Source organism: Scyliorhinus torazame, chromosome 2 (genome assembly GCF_047496885.1).
Source record: "Scyliorhinus torazame isolate Kashiwa2021f chromosome 2, sScyTor2.1, whole genome shotgun sequence".
NCBI lineage: Eukaryota > Metazoa > Chordata > Chondrichthyes > Carcharhiniformes > Scyliorhinidae > Scyliorhinus > Scyliorhinus torazame.
Window position 1 is genome coordinate 35,604,232 of NC_092708.1, and position 16,879 is coordinate 35,621,110.

At 45.7% G+C, this 16,879-nt stretch overlaps 1 protein-coding gene and 1 long non-coding RNA gene across 3 annotated transcripts in view; one reads left to right on the top strand and one right to left on the bottom strand.

Annotated features, from left to right (window-relative positions):
- Window positions 1-16,879, bottom strand: part of LOC140387064 (contactin-associated protein-like 5) — a 1,365,877-nt gene that overhangs the window by 114,288 nt on the left and 1,234,710 nt on the right. The gene's annotated exons all lie outside the window — the stretch shown is intronic.
- LOC140387082 (uncharacterized) lies at window positions 57-12,008 on the top strand. Its single transcript, XR_011933735.1, has 3 exons — window positions 57-175; window positions 10,027-10,114; window positions 11,298-12,008. It is a non-coding gene; the product is annotated as an uncharacterized lncRNA (long non-coding RNA).

The following is a 16,879-nucleotide window of genomic DNA, read 5'->3' on the forward strand; positions in this document are numbered from 1 at the left end:
TCTTTGCAACAAGTCACCAGATAACAGTCGACATTTTCACACGATGGCATCTTTATGAGGAAGCCTATTCACTGACCAGTGTTATGTTTGAATATGGAGGAGGCAGGCACACTCGAGGGAATTGGAGATGGAAGGATCCTGCAACCAAGCTGCCTTCAGTCATCACAAATAAAAGGTATTTTTAAAACTCGATTTGGAAATAGGTAACAATTAATTACTTTTTTCCAATGACGCAGCGTGTTGTCTTGAATCAGTTCCTCTGTTTTCTCAGATCTGCAAACCTCAGAGAGATGAGATAATGCGGCTCATAGTTTATGAGGATACAACAACTGTGCCTGAGGTGTCTGTTCACAGCCTGAGACATACATTAAAAATAAACCCTTCTGGTGTACCTGGGGATATCAGAGGCAGCTGCCTTCACTGTCTCCACTTCACAAGAAAGTTAGCTACAGTGTTATGTTATGTCATCCATCACTCAATAGCCCGCATGCAGTGTCTGGCTCAAAATTTGTGCTTTTTGTAAAGGTGAAAGCTGGCACAGTACATATGAAATGTTTATCCGACTTCATCCTTTCCAGTCTTCGCAAGAGACACCTATCGTATCGTGCAGTCTGATCGTCAGGGTAACGAAAGGAGTGATCAACTGTCACAGCCATTCCTACTCCTTAACGGTTGTTACATCTGCATTTATTGACCACACAAAAATTCCTCTTCCTCGTCTCAGCTATAAAAACTATTTCACTGAGTTGCGAGATGCACAGTGGGACCATTGGCCTGGCTTTGAGTTGTAAGATCAGATAGGTTGAGGAAGAATGGCTTTACGGGATTCAGTGAGATCATTTGAACTCTCATTATTTGGTGAGGCAGGTTCAGAGAAACAAGTGTTTTAAAAACGTGAAGAGAATATTCTCTCGGTTTGCTATCGCATCTTACTTTCCGCAGCAAGATATCAGCCTTAATGTACTAGCGATACTTTCTATGGTAAAGGGCGGGATTTACCGACCACCCCGCCGGTCGCAGGTGGCCCGCCCAGCGGGAATTTCTGGTCCTGCCATCGTCAACGAGATTTCCTGGTGACTGCACCCGTCGTCACTGGGAAACCCGCGTGCCGGCGTGGGATGGGAATATCCTGCCGCGGTGAACAGCTGGTGAATCGCACCCAAAGAATCCAATTTGCTATCTCTCAACTGAGCTCGGTAAAACTAGGGGCTATTTAATGTAAGCTAAGCACCAAGAAATGAAATAGGAAATTCAGAAGAAGTTTCCAGATTGTGCGATTTGCTAGCACAGGAAGTGGAACGTAAACAAGGGCATGGGCTGATTGGACTGAATGCCATGGGCTTAATTTAACTGGAAATCATCTATGTCTGGTTTTGGGTGCGTTTAGCGGGGTGCTTCTTGGTGGCTGCAGCAACGAGAAACAGCCAGTTATTCTACGGCACTTTATTTAAGAGTACCCAATTCATTTTATCCAATTAAGGGGCAATTTAGCATGGCCAATCCACCTAGCATACACATCTTTTTTTGGGTTGTGGGGGCGAAACCCACGGAAACACGGGGAGAATGTGCACACTCCACACGGACAGTGATCCAGAGCCGGGATCGAACCTGGGACCTCGGCGCTGTGAGGCTGCTGGGCTAACCCACTGTGCCACCGTGCTGCCCTCCACTTTGCCGTTTTTGTTGGACTCGGGGAGTTTCTCTCCGCCGAGACCGCACTTGAATAATTTCCTCCTGACAAGTGCAGCAGGAAAGGCCCCTCGCAGATCTGGACGTCATTTTGGCCAGCTGCCCCAATCTCACCCCTCCCCTTCCCCACCGACTTTCAGCACCCCCACTGTTATCAGCACCCCTCCTCACTAAACCCCAGGTAAGGCCCCCGGCCCAGTCCCTGACCGTGCCAACCTGCCATACAGGCAGCCCAGTCGTGCCACTGCCCGGGTGCCGGGATTGCATTGCCAGGGTACCAGGCTGGCAGCGCCAAATTGCCCGGTTGTCAGAGGGAGTGCAAGGCTGCCACCTTGCCCTATCCCCAACCACCTGGGTGTCTCCAATGGTCTGGGAGACCCCACCCCACCCCCAGCTGCCATTACGACTGGTCCATGTTTGTGGAAACCAGTACTAAATGGTGCGCTGGCGAGGTCTCCCAGGCCCAGCTCATTTAAATATGCTGATCTGGATCACGCCCAGTGAGGGCAAGATCCAGGTCAGGACATCTTGCAAGACTCCGTGAAATATCACGAGGCGTTTCGAGCATCGCAAATTTCACGAGAGGCCTCTTACGAGATTCAACTGCCTCTTCCTGGCACCAAATCGGGTAGATGAGGCCGTTAAACCGCAGCCCATCTTTCTGTGTTGTATGTGCTACACAATTCTATGCGGTGTCAAGTTTGAAAGTTTTTAATATAATGCCACAGCGCACTTCGCTGCATGTCCTCTGAAGGTTAGCTGTGAGAGAAAGTTGCAGACTGACAAAAATGAGAAAAAGTTTATTGTCACCCCCATCCCCCAAATACCCTTCCGTCTTTCGACACAAATGATCTCTTCTTTTTATAATATATTAATAAAATCAATTATGAGACAATTAACACACTTAAGCACCCTTACATCCTACTCCACTGCACACCAACAATTAAAAGTGATATGTGTGAATCCTTAGGCTATGGTACCGGAATAAATTTGATAATTACGTCTATTTTCACGCTAGATGATAACCCATAGAAGCGGCTTTTTAAACGATACGATCACAGGCAGTTAAATTGTTTCATTCCCTGTTGTGCTATTTCAGTAGGTTCACTTCCTGTGCATTCAATTTGCTGTCTTGGGCAGGTAGAATAATGGCTATTTTAAGGTGATCCAATATTTCAAATACCAACATCTCAAGAATTAAAACTGGCAAAGATCCCTGTTGAATGACTTTTAACGTAATGAAACCACAGGCTGTCAAACATACTGACAGTGCTCACTGAAGTGGCATCAGTAACTAATACAAAAGTTAGCTGGGTCATCCTAAAATGTGAAAGTGCAATAATCAAGCCCACGTATCTACCCTATCCCAGTAACCCCCACTTAACCTTTTTTGGACACTAAGGGCAATTTAGCATGGCCAATCCACCTAACCCGCACATCTTTGGACTGTGGGAGGAAACCGGAGCACCCGGAGAAATCCACACAGACATGGGGAGAACGTGCAGACACCACACGGACAGTGACCCAGCCGGGAATCGAACCTGGGACCCTGGAGCTGTGAAGCAACTGTGCTAACCACTATACTACCTTGCTGCCCACATAGCTGACTGTTCCTATATAGCAGGTTGTTCCTAGGTAGCTGGCTGTTTCTATATAGCTGGCTGTTCCTATATAATAGCTGTTTCTTCCCGGATAGCTGTCTGTTCCCATATAGCTGACCATTCCTATATAGCTGGCTGTTGGAAGATAGCCGGAGGTTCCTATATAGCTGACTGTTCCTCTATAATAGCTGATTGTTCCTAGATAGCTGGCTGTTCCCATATAGCTGGCCATTCCTATATTGCTGGCTGTTCCTGGGTAGAGTGGCCGTTGTGGGTGGGGGGGGGGGCGGGGGGGGGGGGGGTGCGGTGATGGAGAGCGAAGGGGCACCCAAACGGCCGGTGTTGCCCTGCACAACCACATGGCATGGTAGGCATTCAGTGGAGTGCGCAGCAAGATAGAGAACCAGTGGGCGGCCTGCCCCGGGTACACCTGCCGCTAATGCTATTGTCAATGGATGAAGAATCGGAGCAAGTCAACAACCTGAGGAAGGACCAAGTAATGTTCCGTGGGAACTGAAAAAGTACGAAGCACAGATGCACCTTCACAAGTTGAGAGTCAAAATGAAGCCACCTCTGCTGTGGAGACACCACCTGTCGAATTACGTCGCTCCCAGCGGAAGAGAAAGTCACCTGACACGCGTATGAAGGACTGCGTTAAAGAACTTGTATATTGTCGCTTTATTGTAAATGGTTTAACCTTTGTTTGAATGTGATAATAGGAGACTAAAGGGGATAGGAATGTAGTGGCGAGCCCCTTTAAGAGGGCGAGGTTTTGTTTGGTCATATGACCTGATTGGCCAATCGGGCCAGAGAGCACAATTCTTGGAGCTGGGTGCAAGTTTTCCCAGCCAGCCTGGGACTGGAGTTAAAGTAGTTAGTAGCACATTTCTTATACTCTGTGCATAGTTTATTCCTTATTCTAAATAGTTTGTTTTGGTGCTAAATTTGATGATCCATCCTTGAATTATTACAGTGTTTGTGCTGGTTCTTTGAAAGAGCTATCCAATTCTTCCTAAATTCCCTGTTCTTTCCCCATAACTCTGCATATTTCCTTTCCAAATCAGTGGGAATGGAGATGATATCACTGAGACCCTGCCGGAATTCTCCAGCCGTTGGGATTGTCTTTTCCCACTGGCAGTGCATCCCCACCCGTAGGTTTCCCGGAGGTGTGGGGTGGCATCAATGCGAAATCCCATTGACAAGCGGTGGGAAAAGATAATCCTACCACCAGTGAACGGCACGCCGTCGAGAAACATGGTTGGGGGACTGGAGAAATCGGCCCCCCTGTTATCTGCTATTTCAACCTGATGCTTTGACAGGGGAGCAATGGAAGCGTGTTCATCGAGGGAAAACCTGCCACAGGAAAACCCAGAAGCTCCTTTGCTCCAGATCTTGCTGTCGCCTGACCTCTGGATCCCCCTCACCACATGTCAGGCAGTTGGGGTCCATTCGTGTGGGTGGTGGCTCCCTGCTGCCTGATTCCCAAGCTCTTTCTGCCAACTAGGCATGGTTCAGTGCTTCCTGTGGGGCATCACCAGGCGTTGGTCACTGAACACAGATAAGGCCAAGGGGTTAAAATTTCAGCATAGCTCAACATTCAAATTTGTCACTCACCCTGGCCAGCTGCACACACCCATTCTGTTATGATTTAAAATCCAGGCTCTCAGGCTACAAGTACTATTTGATAAAGCTAGATTGGTGGAAGCATATTCAGACGGCACTTTCCAAAGGGAATTAGATTAATATTTTAAGGAGAAAATAAAACTTGGTTGAGGGGAAAGAGTGGCAGAGTAATTGTAGAGCTCTTTCAAACAGCCAGTGCAGGCTCAATGGACCTTCCTTGCTGAATAATGTTTTGAAGGTCATGGGAAGTGTAACGCACATTGTCAGTAAAATGAGAGACAATGGGCGAGATTCTTTGTTGCCCGACGCCAATATTGTAATTGGCGATTGAGCGAAGAATCCCTTCCAACGGCAGGGATTGAAATAGCATTGGCCCATCATCAGAAGAACTTCCCGTGATGCTCCACCCCCGATGGGCCGAGCTGCTGATCGCACGGTTGACATATAGTCTGAGTGGTCGGAAACCCGGTGTGGCGGCTGCATACTGTATCCAGCACCGCCAGACTCGACCTCGACCGCTAGTCGGGGGGGGCTTCCATGAGGGCTGAGGGGACTGATGGGGGGTGGCCTGTGGGGTTGTGTTTGGCGGATCGGGTCCACGCAAGGCCGGCGCTATGTTGTATGGCGCGACTGCTGCAGGTTGCTGCCATGCGCATTTGCGGCCACGGACCCGGCCATTCTCTGGCCGTTTTTGCCGCAGGAGTTTCCCCGGCGCCACTGCTAGCCTCTCACCGGTCTCGGAAACGGTGAGGGTTCGGCACCGATATTGGCGTCGTAAAATGCCCGTGAATTCTCCATTTCAGCAGGTACTTAGTTGCTGAAACAGAGAATCCAGCCCAACATTTTTACTCCTGATCCCAAAGCTTGTTATATTGGTGAGTAAATCAATTTGAAACAGGCTGCGCATTTCCAGTGGTCCTTCCCCCGCTCCACTGCCAAAGGTTGTCCAGAAACAGGGGGCTGGATCCTCCAGTCTCGCCCATGGCGGGACCCATTGCGAACGAGAAGGAAAATTTGGCGCTCCAGCCAAAACACCATTCACTTCCAGCGGCACCGGAAAATCCCAGCCGCGAACGAGCACGGAAGATTTTGGCCAGGGTTTCTGCTGAAGTTGCAGCCTGTGGGAAATTCAGCAACGATGTCTTTGGGGGGCTCCCACTGATAAAATCAGGCAGTTATTTTTCATTTATGCAACGACTACTATAGGTAAGAGAAGGGAAATTCTAAGGCAATTATCATCTTGCGAAATGAAAGCTTTCCAATTTAGATTTATTACTTTAGAACTGTCTGAATCTAAGTGAAAATAGCTTGCGATTTTCCAATCTAACATTGGAATATAAATTGCTGTCAAAATAATAGTGAGGCTAATGACACTTCCGTTATTTATGTGCAAATGATTGAGCACTTAAAGGGAAGAGAGAGATGCAAATGTCTGAATGTTGAAGTCACAGACGTTTACCTCATGACTGGCCAGCATTCAATGCTACATAATTGCTGTATTGTGTGGCAGACAAGAACCTGCTGAACTTGACATAGAAAGTAAGCTTCAATCCTTTTCAGTCCATTTACACTTTTAACGATGAGATGAGTGTTAATTACTCTCTGCTAACTTCTCTAGCACCTAGAAATTAGCTATTAGGTCAGGTCTCCCAATCTCTGTAATTTCCTCCATCCCTACAACTGCTGTGCGTTCCCCAATTTTCATATCACTGCTATTGGTGGCTGTGCTTTGAGTTTCCTTGGTCCCAAACACTGCAATATTCACCTTCCACCTTGCAGCCTCTGCACCTCAGCTTCAATCTTTAAGGTACAACTTAAAACCTACCTCTTTGACCAAATGTTTGGCTATCTGGCCGAATAACTCCTTTTGATTCATGCTGCAATTGAGTGAAAGCTTTAAGTCAGTAAGTAAAAGCAGGTGCCCCCAACTGGGGAACGATTAGGGAACCATTGCCAGTGTATAAAAAACAGTTTACACTGGGTGTTGGAAGGAACAAGAGGAGTCTGTGCCACTGCTCTCTCATCTTGGAAAATAAACCTGGCTTAAGGAAAAGACTAGCTCCAGATTCATCCTTTCCTCAATATGCGATTAATGAAATTAACAAGTGCCATACTTGTTAGCCTGCTCGGCGCAGGCTTGGAGGGCCGAAGGGCTTGTTACTGTGCTGTATTTTACTTTGTTCATACTTTGCACCAATGCTGATGTGAAGTATCTTTAGATGTTTTGTTTTGTTAAAGATAAATAATAAGTTATTATTACGTGTAAATATAAGTTGAGAATGCAAGTGTGAAGTCTCATTCCTTCAGGGTTTAATTGTTGGAGTCTTTGAAAATGTAAATGTTAAGATGAAAAAAAATATTTTCTTTTACCTCTCCTTTCTGTCTTTTTCCTCTCTTTTAATCCAATCTTTCTGTCTTTCTCTTTGGCTGAATTTTCTTGGTTTCAGCAAGGTGGGGTAGTTGGTGGGCCTAGGAATAATATCATAAAATACTGTGTCCGGCATTCTGATCTTGGAGCCATCTTGCCAGAGGTGTGAGTGTGATGGAGATTATTTCCAATCCAGTGATGGGTAACAAATTGGGCCCATTATTGGACCAATTGAGGGAAAGACGCTACCACCTCTGGGATCTTTCTGATGGCAGATGAACTCCCTGCTGATGTTGGAGTCCTTAATTTATTTGGAGATTGACTCCCAGAGGAGGGCCTGAGGGGAACCATTGTTTATGCATCCTCTTCATCACCCCAGCATGGGGTCTCTGGGATGTGACAAACGGAGCTGCAGACTATCAAAGCCGAGGGCTTCACCTTAATAATGATGGCCTGACCGAGGAGTGTTTTAAACTTTGTACAATCCAGTTAACATTAGTCATGTCATGCGAGAGTGCTTTTTCGCCCATAACAGTCATCTCTGAGAAAATTGAGAGCAACATCCTGCCACAACCATGTCTAGATTCTGCACCCGGAATCGAGCCTTAAATTGGGGTACTGACAACCTCGAAACAAATTGTACCCTCTATTTCTCTGGACTCTTTTCCGTCATTATATTCACCCATTTTCTTCTTAACCTTTGCACTGTTAATTTTATAATCCTTGAATCTGATTGGTGAAGAAGAAGGTTACTTGCCCTGATCATTCAGTTTCCAGATGCCTGGTTTACCCTCACTGCGATGTTACGGTACACGCTCTCTGCAACCTTCCAAACAAAAATATCACAAACTGATGTGCGCCAGAGCAAACGCAGCAAACACGGTTTGATGTCCTCCATAGCAGATTACGGTCTACTTCCTTCATAGCTGCTGACAACTCCAATAGCAAGCTCAGGTAGATCTAGCGATGAGTTCACCACCATGCTGGCACAGTCATTACTCAGAAGGGAACAACATATGCTGAAGTATGTTTTGCTACTTCTCGAGGGATCCGGGTACACACAAAAAGATTGGCAGCACTGCTTTGGCAACCTGACCTCGAATATTGCATCGAGTTTTGATCACCTCATTTAAGGAGGGAAATAATTGGATTGAAACCCGGCCAGAGGAAGCTCACTAGTTTGATTGCAGTCATGAGGGGTTTACCTTGTAAGGGATGGTTGGGCCTCTTCTCATTGGAGTTCAGGAGAATGAGAGATGATCTTATGGAAATATGTAAGACTTTGACGGGACTTGAGAGGATGTTTCCCCCCCCATAGGAGCAACTAGAACGAGGGGGACACAGTTTAAGAATAAACTTGTCTTCCATTCAAGATGGCGGAGGTTTTTCTTCTCTCAAACTATAACCGCTTCAGTCCTTGCAAACATCACTCCGCCACACACCTGCCGACTGATGAAAACCTAGATGCTTCTGGACACCATGCGTGCTACACCTCACTTATCCATTCCATGACAAGCTGTTCAACCAATACTGCCCGCCTTCCATCTCAGCAGCCCATATGGAGCACCATTCCTGAACAAGATCTACTGCCAAACACGCTCTGGGTGACGGAATGGGAAACATGGGATGTCGCCAGCCATTTCCTTGCGACAAACCCCATCTGTCGAATGGCAGGCTTTAAACTGCCACGGCCACAGTGGTCCTTGCTAAATAGGTTCAGGACAGGCCAGGGCCTGTATCGGCAACCTTCACCACTGGAGTCTCAGTGGAAACTCCTTCTGCACCAGGAGAGAGACAGAAATAAAGCTGCACATTGCCGAGGAGTGTTCCCTCTGCAGAATAAGTGGCAGACTAATCGCCTTAAACGCGTTGTCACTTGGCTTCAGGGCTTTGCATTTTACTCGATAATAAATAACTAAATCTGAAATTCCCTTTCCCAGGGAGTAATTTAGTAACTGAGCTTAAATTCCCTGGGCGGCAAGGTAGCACAGTGGTTAGCACTGTTGCTTCACAGCGCCAGGGTCCCGGGTTCGATTCCTGTTTGGGTCACTTTCTGTGCGGAACTGCACGTTCTCCCCGTGTCAGCATGAGTTTCCTCCGGGCGCTCCAGTTTCCTCCCATAAGTCCCGAAAGATGTGCTTGTCAGGTGAATTGGACATTCTGAATTCTCCCTCTGTGTACCCGAACAGGTGCCGGACTGTGGCGACTAGAGGCTTTTCACAGTAACTTCATTGCAGTGTTAATGTAAGCCTACTTGTAACAATAATGAAGATTATTATATCTGCCATGGTGGGATTTGAACTCACATCACAATATCTGTCGATCAGGCCGCTGAATTATTAGTCCAGTAACGTAACCACTATGTTATTGCTCTCAGTAAGGAAGAAATGAATAGATGGTCATACTAATAGCCTTAGCTGAAATAGTGCAGGGGAACATTCATGTGGAGCATAAACGCCAGTGAGAACCTTTGGGTCAAGTGCTATGAATTCTGTTATTTTTCTGTACTGTAAATTCTATTGTAGACCAAGTGGTCACGTGATAACGCGACTACTTAAAGGATCGCATGATGGAAGCGTGGAGGTTGTCCCCGGAGCGTGGGCAGAGTAGAGGCATGTAAGAGCTGCTCAGATTACTGAATAAACTATTGCTGTTATAAGACCCCGGTTGCCCGTCATTGGGACTTAGCACGTCTACATCGATGTAATAGTTTTCACAATAGTCATAATATTTTCTACTTGTCAGATGGTGGCATGGTGCTGTTGCAAAGAAGAGAAGGGGAGTTACCCCCAGTGTCCTCGTCAATATTTATCCTTCGCCCAACACCACAAAGGTGAGTTACTTGGCCAACATCACATTTTAATCGTGGGACTTTGCTTCGACAAACTGGCTTGGCACCTTCCTACATTAGTACAGTGATTACACTTCAAAGGCTGTAAAAGCACTTTGGGATGTACTGAGGTTTTGAAAGGTCCTATATAAATGAATTTTTTTCTTTCAATTTGAGGCATAATGTAAGAAATGAAGATTTAACAAAGCTGAATTTCGAGTTACGCCACTAAACATCAATGAAAAACCTGATTAATTATTGGTATTCGGATATGACCCATTTAGGAGGAAATATATTCAATCAGCTCACCAACCATGATATTTCTTAATGTACACGCACTTGATAAGATATCAACTATCTGATAGAGGCACAAGGTCTGATCCATTATGAAACCATTTGTCATACACCTGCCAATTAAACAGTGCATTTCGCAAGCTTGCTAGGCTCGAATAATAAATGGCTGTCATTTCTGGCCTGCGAATTAAATTCAGCTGTTTCCTAATCATATTTCTGTGTTCTGCAATAAGAAGCAGATACGTCTGCTGGTACAAATGAATCAAATGTGACAGACCATCAGGTTACAATATCACAGAAATAAGTCAAAGGTTACATTGAAAATAATATTGTACATGATTTAGCTGCCTATTGAGTTATTATGAATGCAATATATATCAGAGAGGGTGCAAAGGATATTTAATGGAATATAACCAGGATTAAGGGGCTTGAGTTTATATGGAGTGACTGGAGGGGATCAGATCTGCATCCCCGCCCCTCTCCTTCCCCCCTCCCCACAATACGTGACACTCACCAAATGACTGAGATAGAAAGTTTAGAAAAGGGGATTATTTGAGTTGTAAGAGTTGTCAGGCTCTGGAACGTCTATGTGAACAGCTGGTGGAAGCTGGTTCCATCAATAATTTTAACAGGTTCTCGAGAATGAGGAACTGATCGGGTTACTGACAAAACAAGGAGATGCGGGTCTGAACCTAACTGCTCTTTCATGAAGCAGAACACCCATGATGGATAGATGATCATGTGTTGAAGTTTTCTATATTCCAATTCTATCATTAATTGAGGCTAAGTGACTCATAATGAAATCAGATTCATCTTTATTTCCTTAAAAGTTAATGCTTGTTGCTATTAAGTACAATTGTGCCATTTTGATCATTCAATCTTCCAATTTCAGCAGATACAGAAGATAAAAGCACATAATTTGCACCTACTCTGCAATAACCTTCAAAGGAAAGCGTGAATCAATAAGGACACAAGAATGCAGGCTACCTCACTGTTCGTGCGATATCCTTATAGTTTTTTGAATATAAATTTAGAGCATCCAATTCTTTTTTTTTTTGGCAATTAAGGGGCAATTTAGCCTGGCCAATTCACCTAACCTGCACATCTTTCTGGGTTGTGCGGGTGAAACCCACGCAGACACGGGGAGAAGGTGCGAACTCCGCATGGACAGTGACCCGGGGCCGGGGTCGAACCCGGGTCCTCAGTGCCGTGAGACAGCAGTGCTAACCACTGCGCCACCTTGCCACCCTTCTCTTATTGTTTTAAGATTTGGGCAAAGCAACTGTGACTAACTCTGCCTACTGCAAGGTATTGATTACAGACACCGAATTTATATCTGTACAAACCTCTCTGATCATTATCTGCGGGGGTGGGGGGTAAAAGCGATCACAATAAATATGTGTGTTCCAGTAATTTAGTCAATGTTACGAAAGTAGCACCCTGAGGCCAATCTCTCATCATGATCCCTCACCACATTTATTCTGCGAGCGTGCAGCGGAGGATTCAAAATGCATTTGATTTGATTTTCTGTGGTGTTGTGAATGTATCTCAGCAATATTCTTCAGCGAGGCGCTGCAGTAAAATTATTATATTAGGTTACATTATATCAGCCTTCGTGTGTCATCATTTTAATTCAATCTCCATGCCTCACCATCCACAACACATGAATTGCTCTGATTGCTATTGTTTGGATGCACCACTTGATAGCGGGCAATATTTTAAAGTATTCATGTTTTTCATTCTTGATCTTCTTTATGTTTTCAAGGATAATCTTGTTAATAACGAAGAACAAAATGGCCATGCTTTAAATATGTCAAATGTTATAAAGCTGAATACGCAGATAGCATTATTAAATAAAAATGCATTTGTCACTTGTAAAGAAACCCAATGAAATTACGAAAACAGATACTTTTCAAAGGGACACACAAGCCCGTACTGTAATTGAAATGGGCCAATGAACCTTTTGATTAAATATTCTGGGATATGCAATCATGGTCTTCTTCTTCTTCTTCGGCGATCCCTCGCTAACGAGTATGATTGTCCACCTAAAAAACTCCATGTCACTGGTCATGTGTTTTGTGGGTCCTTTCGTGGATGATGAGCCCGATCCTAGAGTCGCATCTTCGGTCACACACTTGGACCCTAGGTCACAAGTATTCCTTTCTCAGACTCCTTTTCTGGGCCTCCTCTTGCTGTTGGGTGTCATCGAAGAATTGTGTCCCTTCAATCAGGAGGTTCCTCAGCAAAGATCTCCCAGGCCTTGATGTCAATGGTGCATTTCTTGAGGTAAGCCTTCAGGGTGTTTTTGAAGCATTTTCTTTGTCCTTCTCTTGTTCAGAAGCCTTCCTTCAGCTGGTCAAAGAAGATTTGCTATGGCAGTTGGGAGTCTGGCATCCCGAACACATGGCCAGCCCAGCAGAGGTGGTTTTGGATGATCATGTCATCGATGTTGGTGCTCTTTGCTCGTTCAGTGTGCACTTGTCCTCCCAGCTGATGCAGATAATCCATATCAGACAGCATTGTTGGTACCTTCCCAGGGCCTTGAGGTGGTGTCTGCTCATAGTCTGAGTTTCTGAGCTGTATAGAAACGTTGGGAGGATGACTGCCTTGTACATGAGGATCTTGGTATCAGCATGGATATCACAGTCATTGAAGACTCTCATCCTGAGGCGCCCAAAGGCATTGCTCATGGAGTGGATACTGTGTTGGCATCAATGTTAGCTTTAAATAAGAGATGGCTCCCCAGGTCGGGGAAATGTTCCACGCTTGAGAGAGTCTCTGCATTGTTCTTGATGGAGGGAGAATCGGCTCTTGTCCTGGGGTGGGTTGGTAAAGGACATGAGTCTCCTTGAGATTGAGGTTGAGGCTAATTCTTCGGCATGCTTCCGTGAAGATGTCAAGCATGGCTTGGAGACTCTCTTCTGAGAGAATGTCAGCTACATACTGAAGTTCCACGAGCAATGTTAGTGTCGTTTTCTTCTTGAATTTCAGCCGGCCGAGATTGAAAGGTTTTGTATCCACCCTGTAGATACTTTCCACACCACTGGGAAGCTTGTTCTTGCAAGGTGAAGGATGGTGGTGATAAAGATGGAGAAAAGGGTGGGGTTGATGACACATTCCTGCTTGACTCCAGTTTTGTCCTCAAAGTTTTCTCTTATTTCCGTTGGTGAGGACTGTTGCCGCCACCTTGTCGTGGAGGAGTCACAGGCTGTTGATGAATTTCTCTTGATAGCCGGCCTTTGGCAGGGTCTTCCATAGCACTTCCCAATTGACCAGACCAAAGCCTTGGTCAGACCGATGAAGGCCATGTCGGTGATTGCTGTTGCTTTACTCCTATCATTTCACCTGAAGATTTCAAGCAGTAAAAATCATGTCCATTGTTCCATGGTTTGGTCGGAAGTCACATTGGCTTTCCGGAAGGATTTCTTCAGAGACTGGGGTGGGGCTGTTTAGCACAGGGCTAAATCGCTGGCTTTGAAAGCAGACCAAGGCAGGCCAGCAGCATGGTTCAATTCCTGTACCAGCCTCCCCGAACAGGCACCGGAATGTGGCGACTAGGGGCTTTTCACAGTAACTTCATTTGAAGCCTACTTGTGACAATAAGCGATTTTCATTTCATTTTTTTATTCATTTCAGAAGGTAGCTTGTGAGAATTGAGATGATGATCTTCCCGGCGATGGAGAGTAGGGGGGTTCCATGGTTGATTCCACAGTCTGCTTTGTCTCCTTTCTTGAAGGGTGTTTATGACGACATCCCTCTGGAAGCAGAGATTTATTCCCTGTTGCAGGTTTTCAGGAACAGCCGATGGAGATGACGGATGATCTCCTCTCCTTCAAGTTTGAAACTCTTCCAGTTCTGAGACTTTGACTTCACCAATGTTTGGTGGGAGCCCAAAATCATCTTTGATGGGGAATTTCCTCAAACACGTCCTGTTGATTGATTATTCTGAGATATGCCATATGAGCAGCACAGTAGCACAGTGTTGCTTCACAGTGCCAGGGGCCCAGGTTCGATTCCAGGCTTGGGTCATTGTCAGTTTGGAGTCTGCACGTCATTCCTGTGCCTGCGTGAGTTTCCTCCGGGTACTCTGGTTTCCTCCCACAGGTGTAGAAAGACGTGCTGTTAGGTTAATTAGACATTCGGAATTCTCCCAAATGGACCCAAACAGGCGCCGGAGTGTGGAAAATAGAAGGTTTTCACAGTAATTGCAGTGTTAATGTAAGCCTACTAATAACTGACACTAATAAAGATTATTATCATTATAGTAGAGAATATCAACAGGAATGAGATAGAGAATCTGGTGAACTGGTGCGACGACAATAATCTCTCCCTCAATGTCAACAAAACGAAGGAGATTGTCATTGACTTCAGGAAGCGTAGTGGAGAACATGTCCCTGTCGACATCAATGAGAACAAAGTAGAAAGGGTCGCGAGCTTCAAGCTTTTAGGTGTACAGATCACCAACAACCTGTCCTGGTCCCCCCATGCTGACACTATAATTAGGAAAGCCCACCAACGACTCTAATTTATCAGAAGACTAAGGAAATTTGACATGTCAGCTACGACCCTCACCAACTGCTACAGATGCACCATAGAAAGCATTCTTTCTGGTTGTATCACAGGTTGGTATGGAGCCTGCTCTGCCCAAGACCGCAGGAAACTACAAAGGTCGTGAATGTAGCCCAATCCATCACGCAAACCAGCCTCCCATCCATTGACTCTATCTATAATTCCTGCTGCCTCAGAAAGGCAGCCAGCATAATTAAGGACCCCACGCACCCCGGACATACTCTCTTCCACGTTCTTCCGTCAGGAAAAAGTTACCAAAGTTTGAGGTCACGTACCAACCGACTCAAAAACAGCTTCTTCCCTACTGCCATCAGACCTTTGAATGGACCTACCTCGTATTAGACATAGAACATAGAACAATACAGCGCAGTACAGGCCCTTCGGCCCACGATGTTGCACCGAAACAAAAGCCATCTAACCTACACTATACCATTATCATCCATATGTTTATCCAATAAACTTTTAAATGCCCTCAATGTTGGCGAGTTCACTACTGTAGCAGGTAGGGCATTCCACGGCCTCACTACTCTTTGCGTAAAGAACCTACCCCTGACCTCTGTCCTATATCTATTACCCCTTAGTTTAAGGCTATGTCCCCTCGTGCTAGCCATTTCCATCCGCAGGAGAAGGCTCTCACTGTCCACCCTATCTAACCCTCTGATCATTTTGTATGCCTCTATTAAGTCTCCTCTTAACCTTCTTCTCTCTAACGAAAACAACCTCAAGTCCATCAGCCTTTCCTCATAAGATTTTCCCTCCATACCAGGCAACATCCTGGTAAATCTCCTCTGCACCCGTTCCAAAGCCTCCACGTCCTTCCTATAATGCGGTGACCAGAACTGTACGCAATACTCCAAATGCGGCCGTACCAGAGTTCTGTACAGCTGCAACATGACCTCCTGACTCCGGAACTCAATCCCTCTACCAATAAAGGCCAACACTCCATAGGCCTTCTTCACCACCCTATCAACCTGGGTGGCAACTTTCAGGGATCTATGTACATGGACACCTAGATCCCTCTGCTCATCCACACTTTCAAGAACTTTTCCATTAGCCAAATATTCCACATTCCTGTTTTTCCTTCCAAAGTGAATCACCTCACACTTCTCTACATTAAACTCCATTTGCCACCTCTCAGCCCAGCACTGCAGCTTATCTATATCCCTCTGTAACCTGCTACTTCCTTCCACACTATCGACAACACCACCGACTTTAGTATCGTCTGCAAATTTACTCACCCACCCTTCTGCGCCTTCCTCTAGGTCATTGATAAAAATGACAAACAGCAACGGCCCCAGAACAGATCCTTGTGGTACTCCACTTGTGACAGAACTCCATTCTGAACATTTCCCATCAACCACCACCCTCTGTCTTCTTTCAGCTAGCCAATTTCTGATCCACATCTCCAAATCACCCTCAATCCTCAGCCTCCGTATTTTCTGCAACAGCCTACCGTGGGGAACCTTATCAAACGCTTTGCTGAAATCCATATACACAACATCAACTGCTCTACCCTCGTCTACCTGTTCAGTCATCTTCTCAAAGAACTCAATAAGGTTTGTGAGGCATGACCTACCCTTCACAAAGCCATGCTGACTATCCCTGATCATATTATTCCTATCTAGATGATTATAAATCTTGTCTCTTATAATCCCCTCCAAGACTTTACCCACTACAGACGTGAGGCTCACCGGTCTATAGTTGCCGGGGTTGTCTCTGCTCCCCTTTTTGAACAAAGGGACCACATTTGCTATCCTCCAGTCCTCTGGCACTATTCCTGTATCCAATGATGACATAAAAATCAAAGCCAATGGTCCAGCAATCTCTTCCCTGGCCTCCCAGAGAATCCTAGGATAAATCCCATCAGGTCCCGGGGACTTATCTATTTTCAGCCTGTCCAGAATT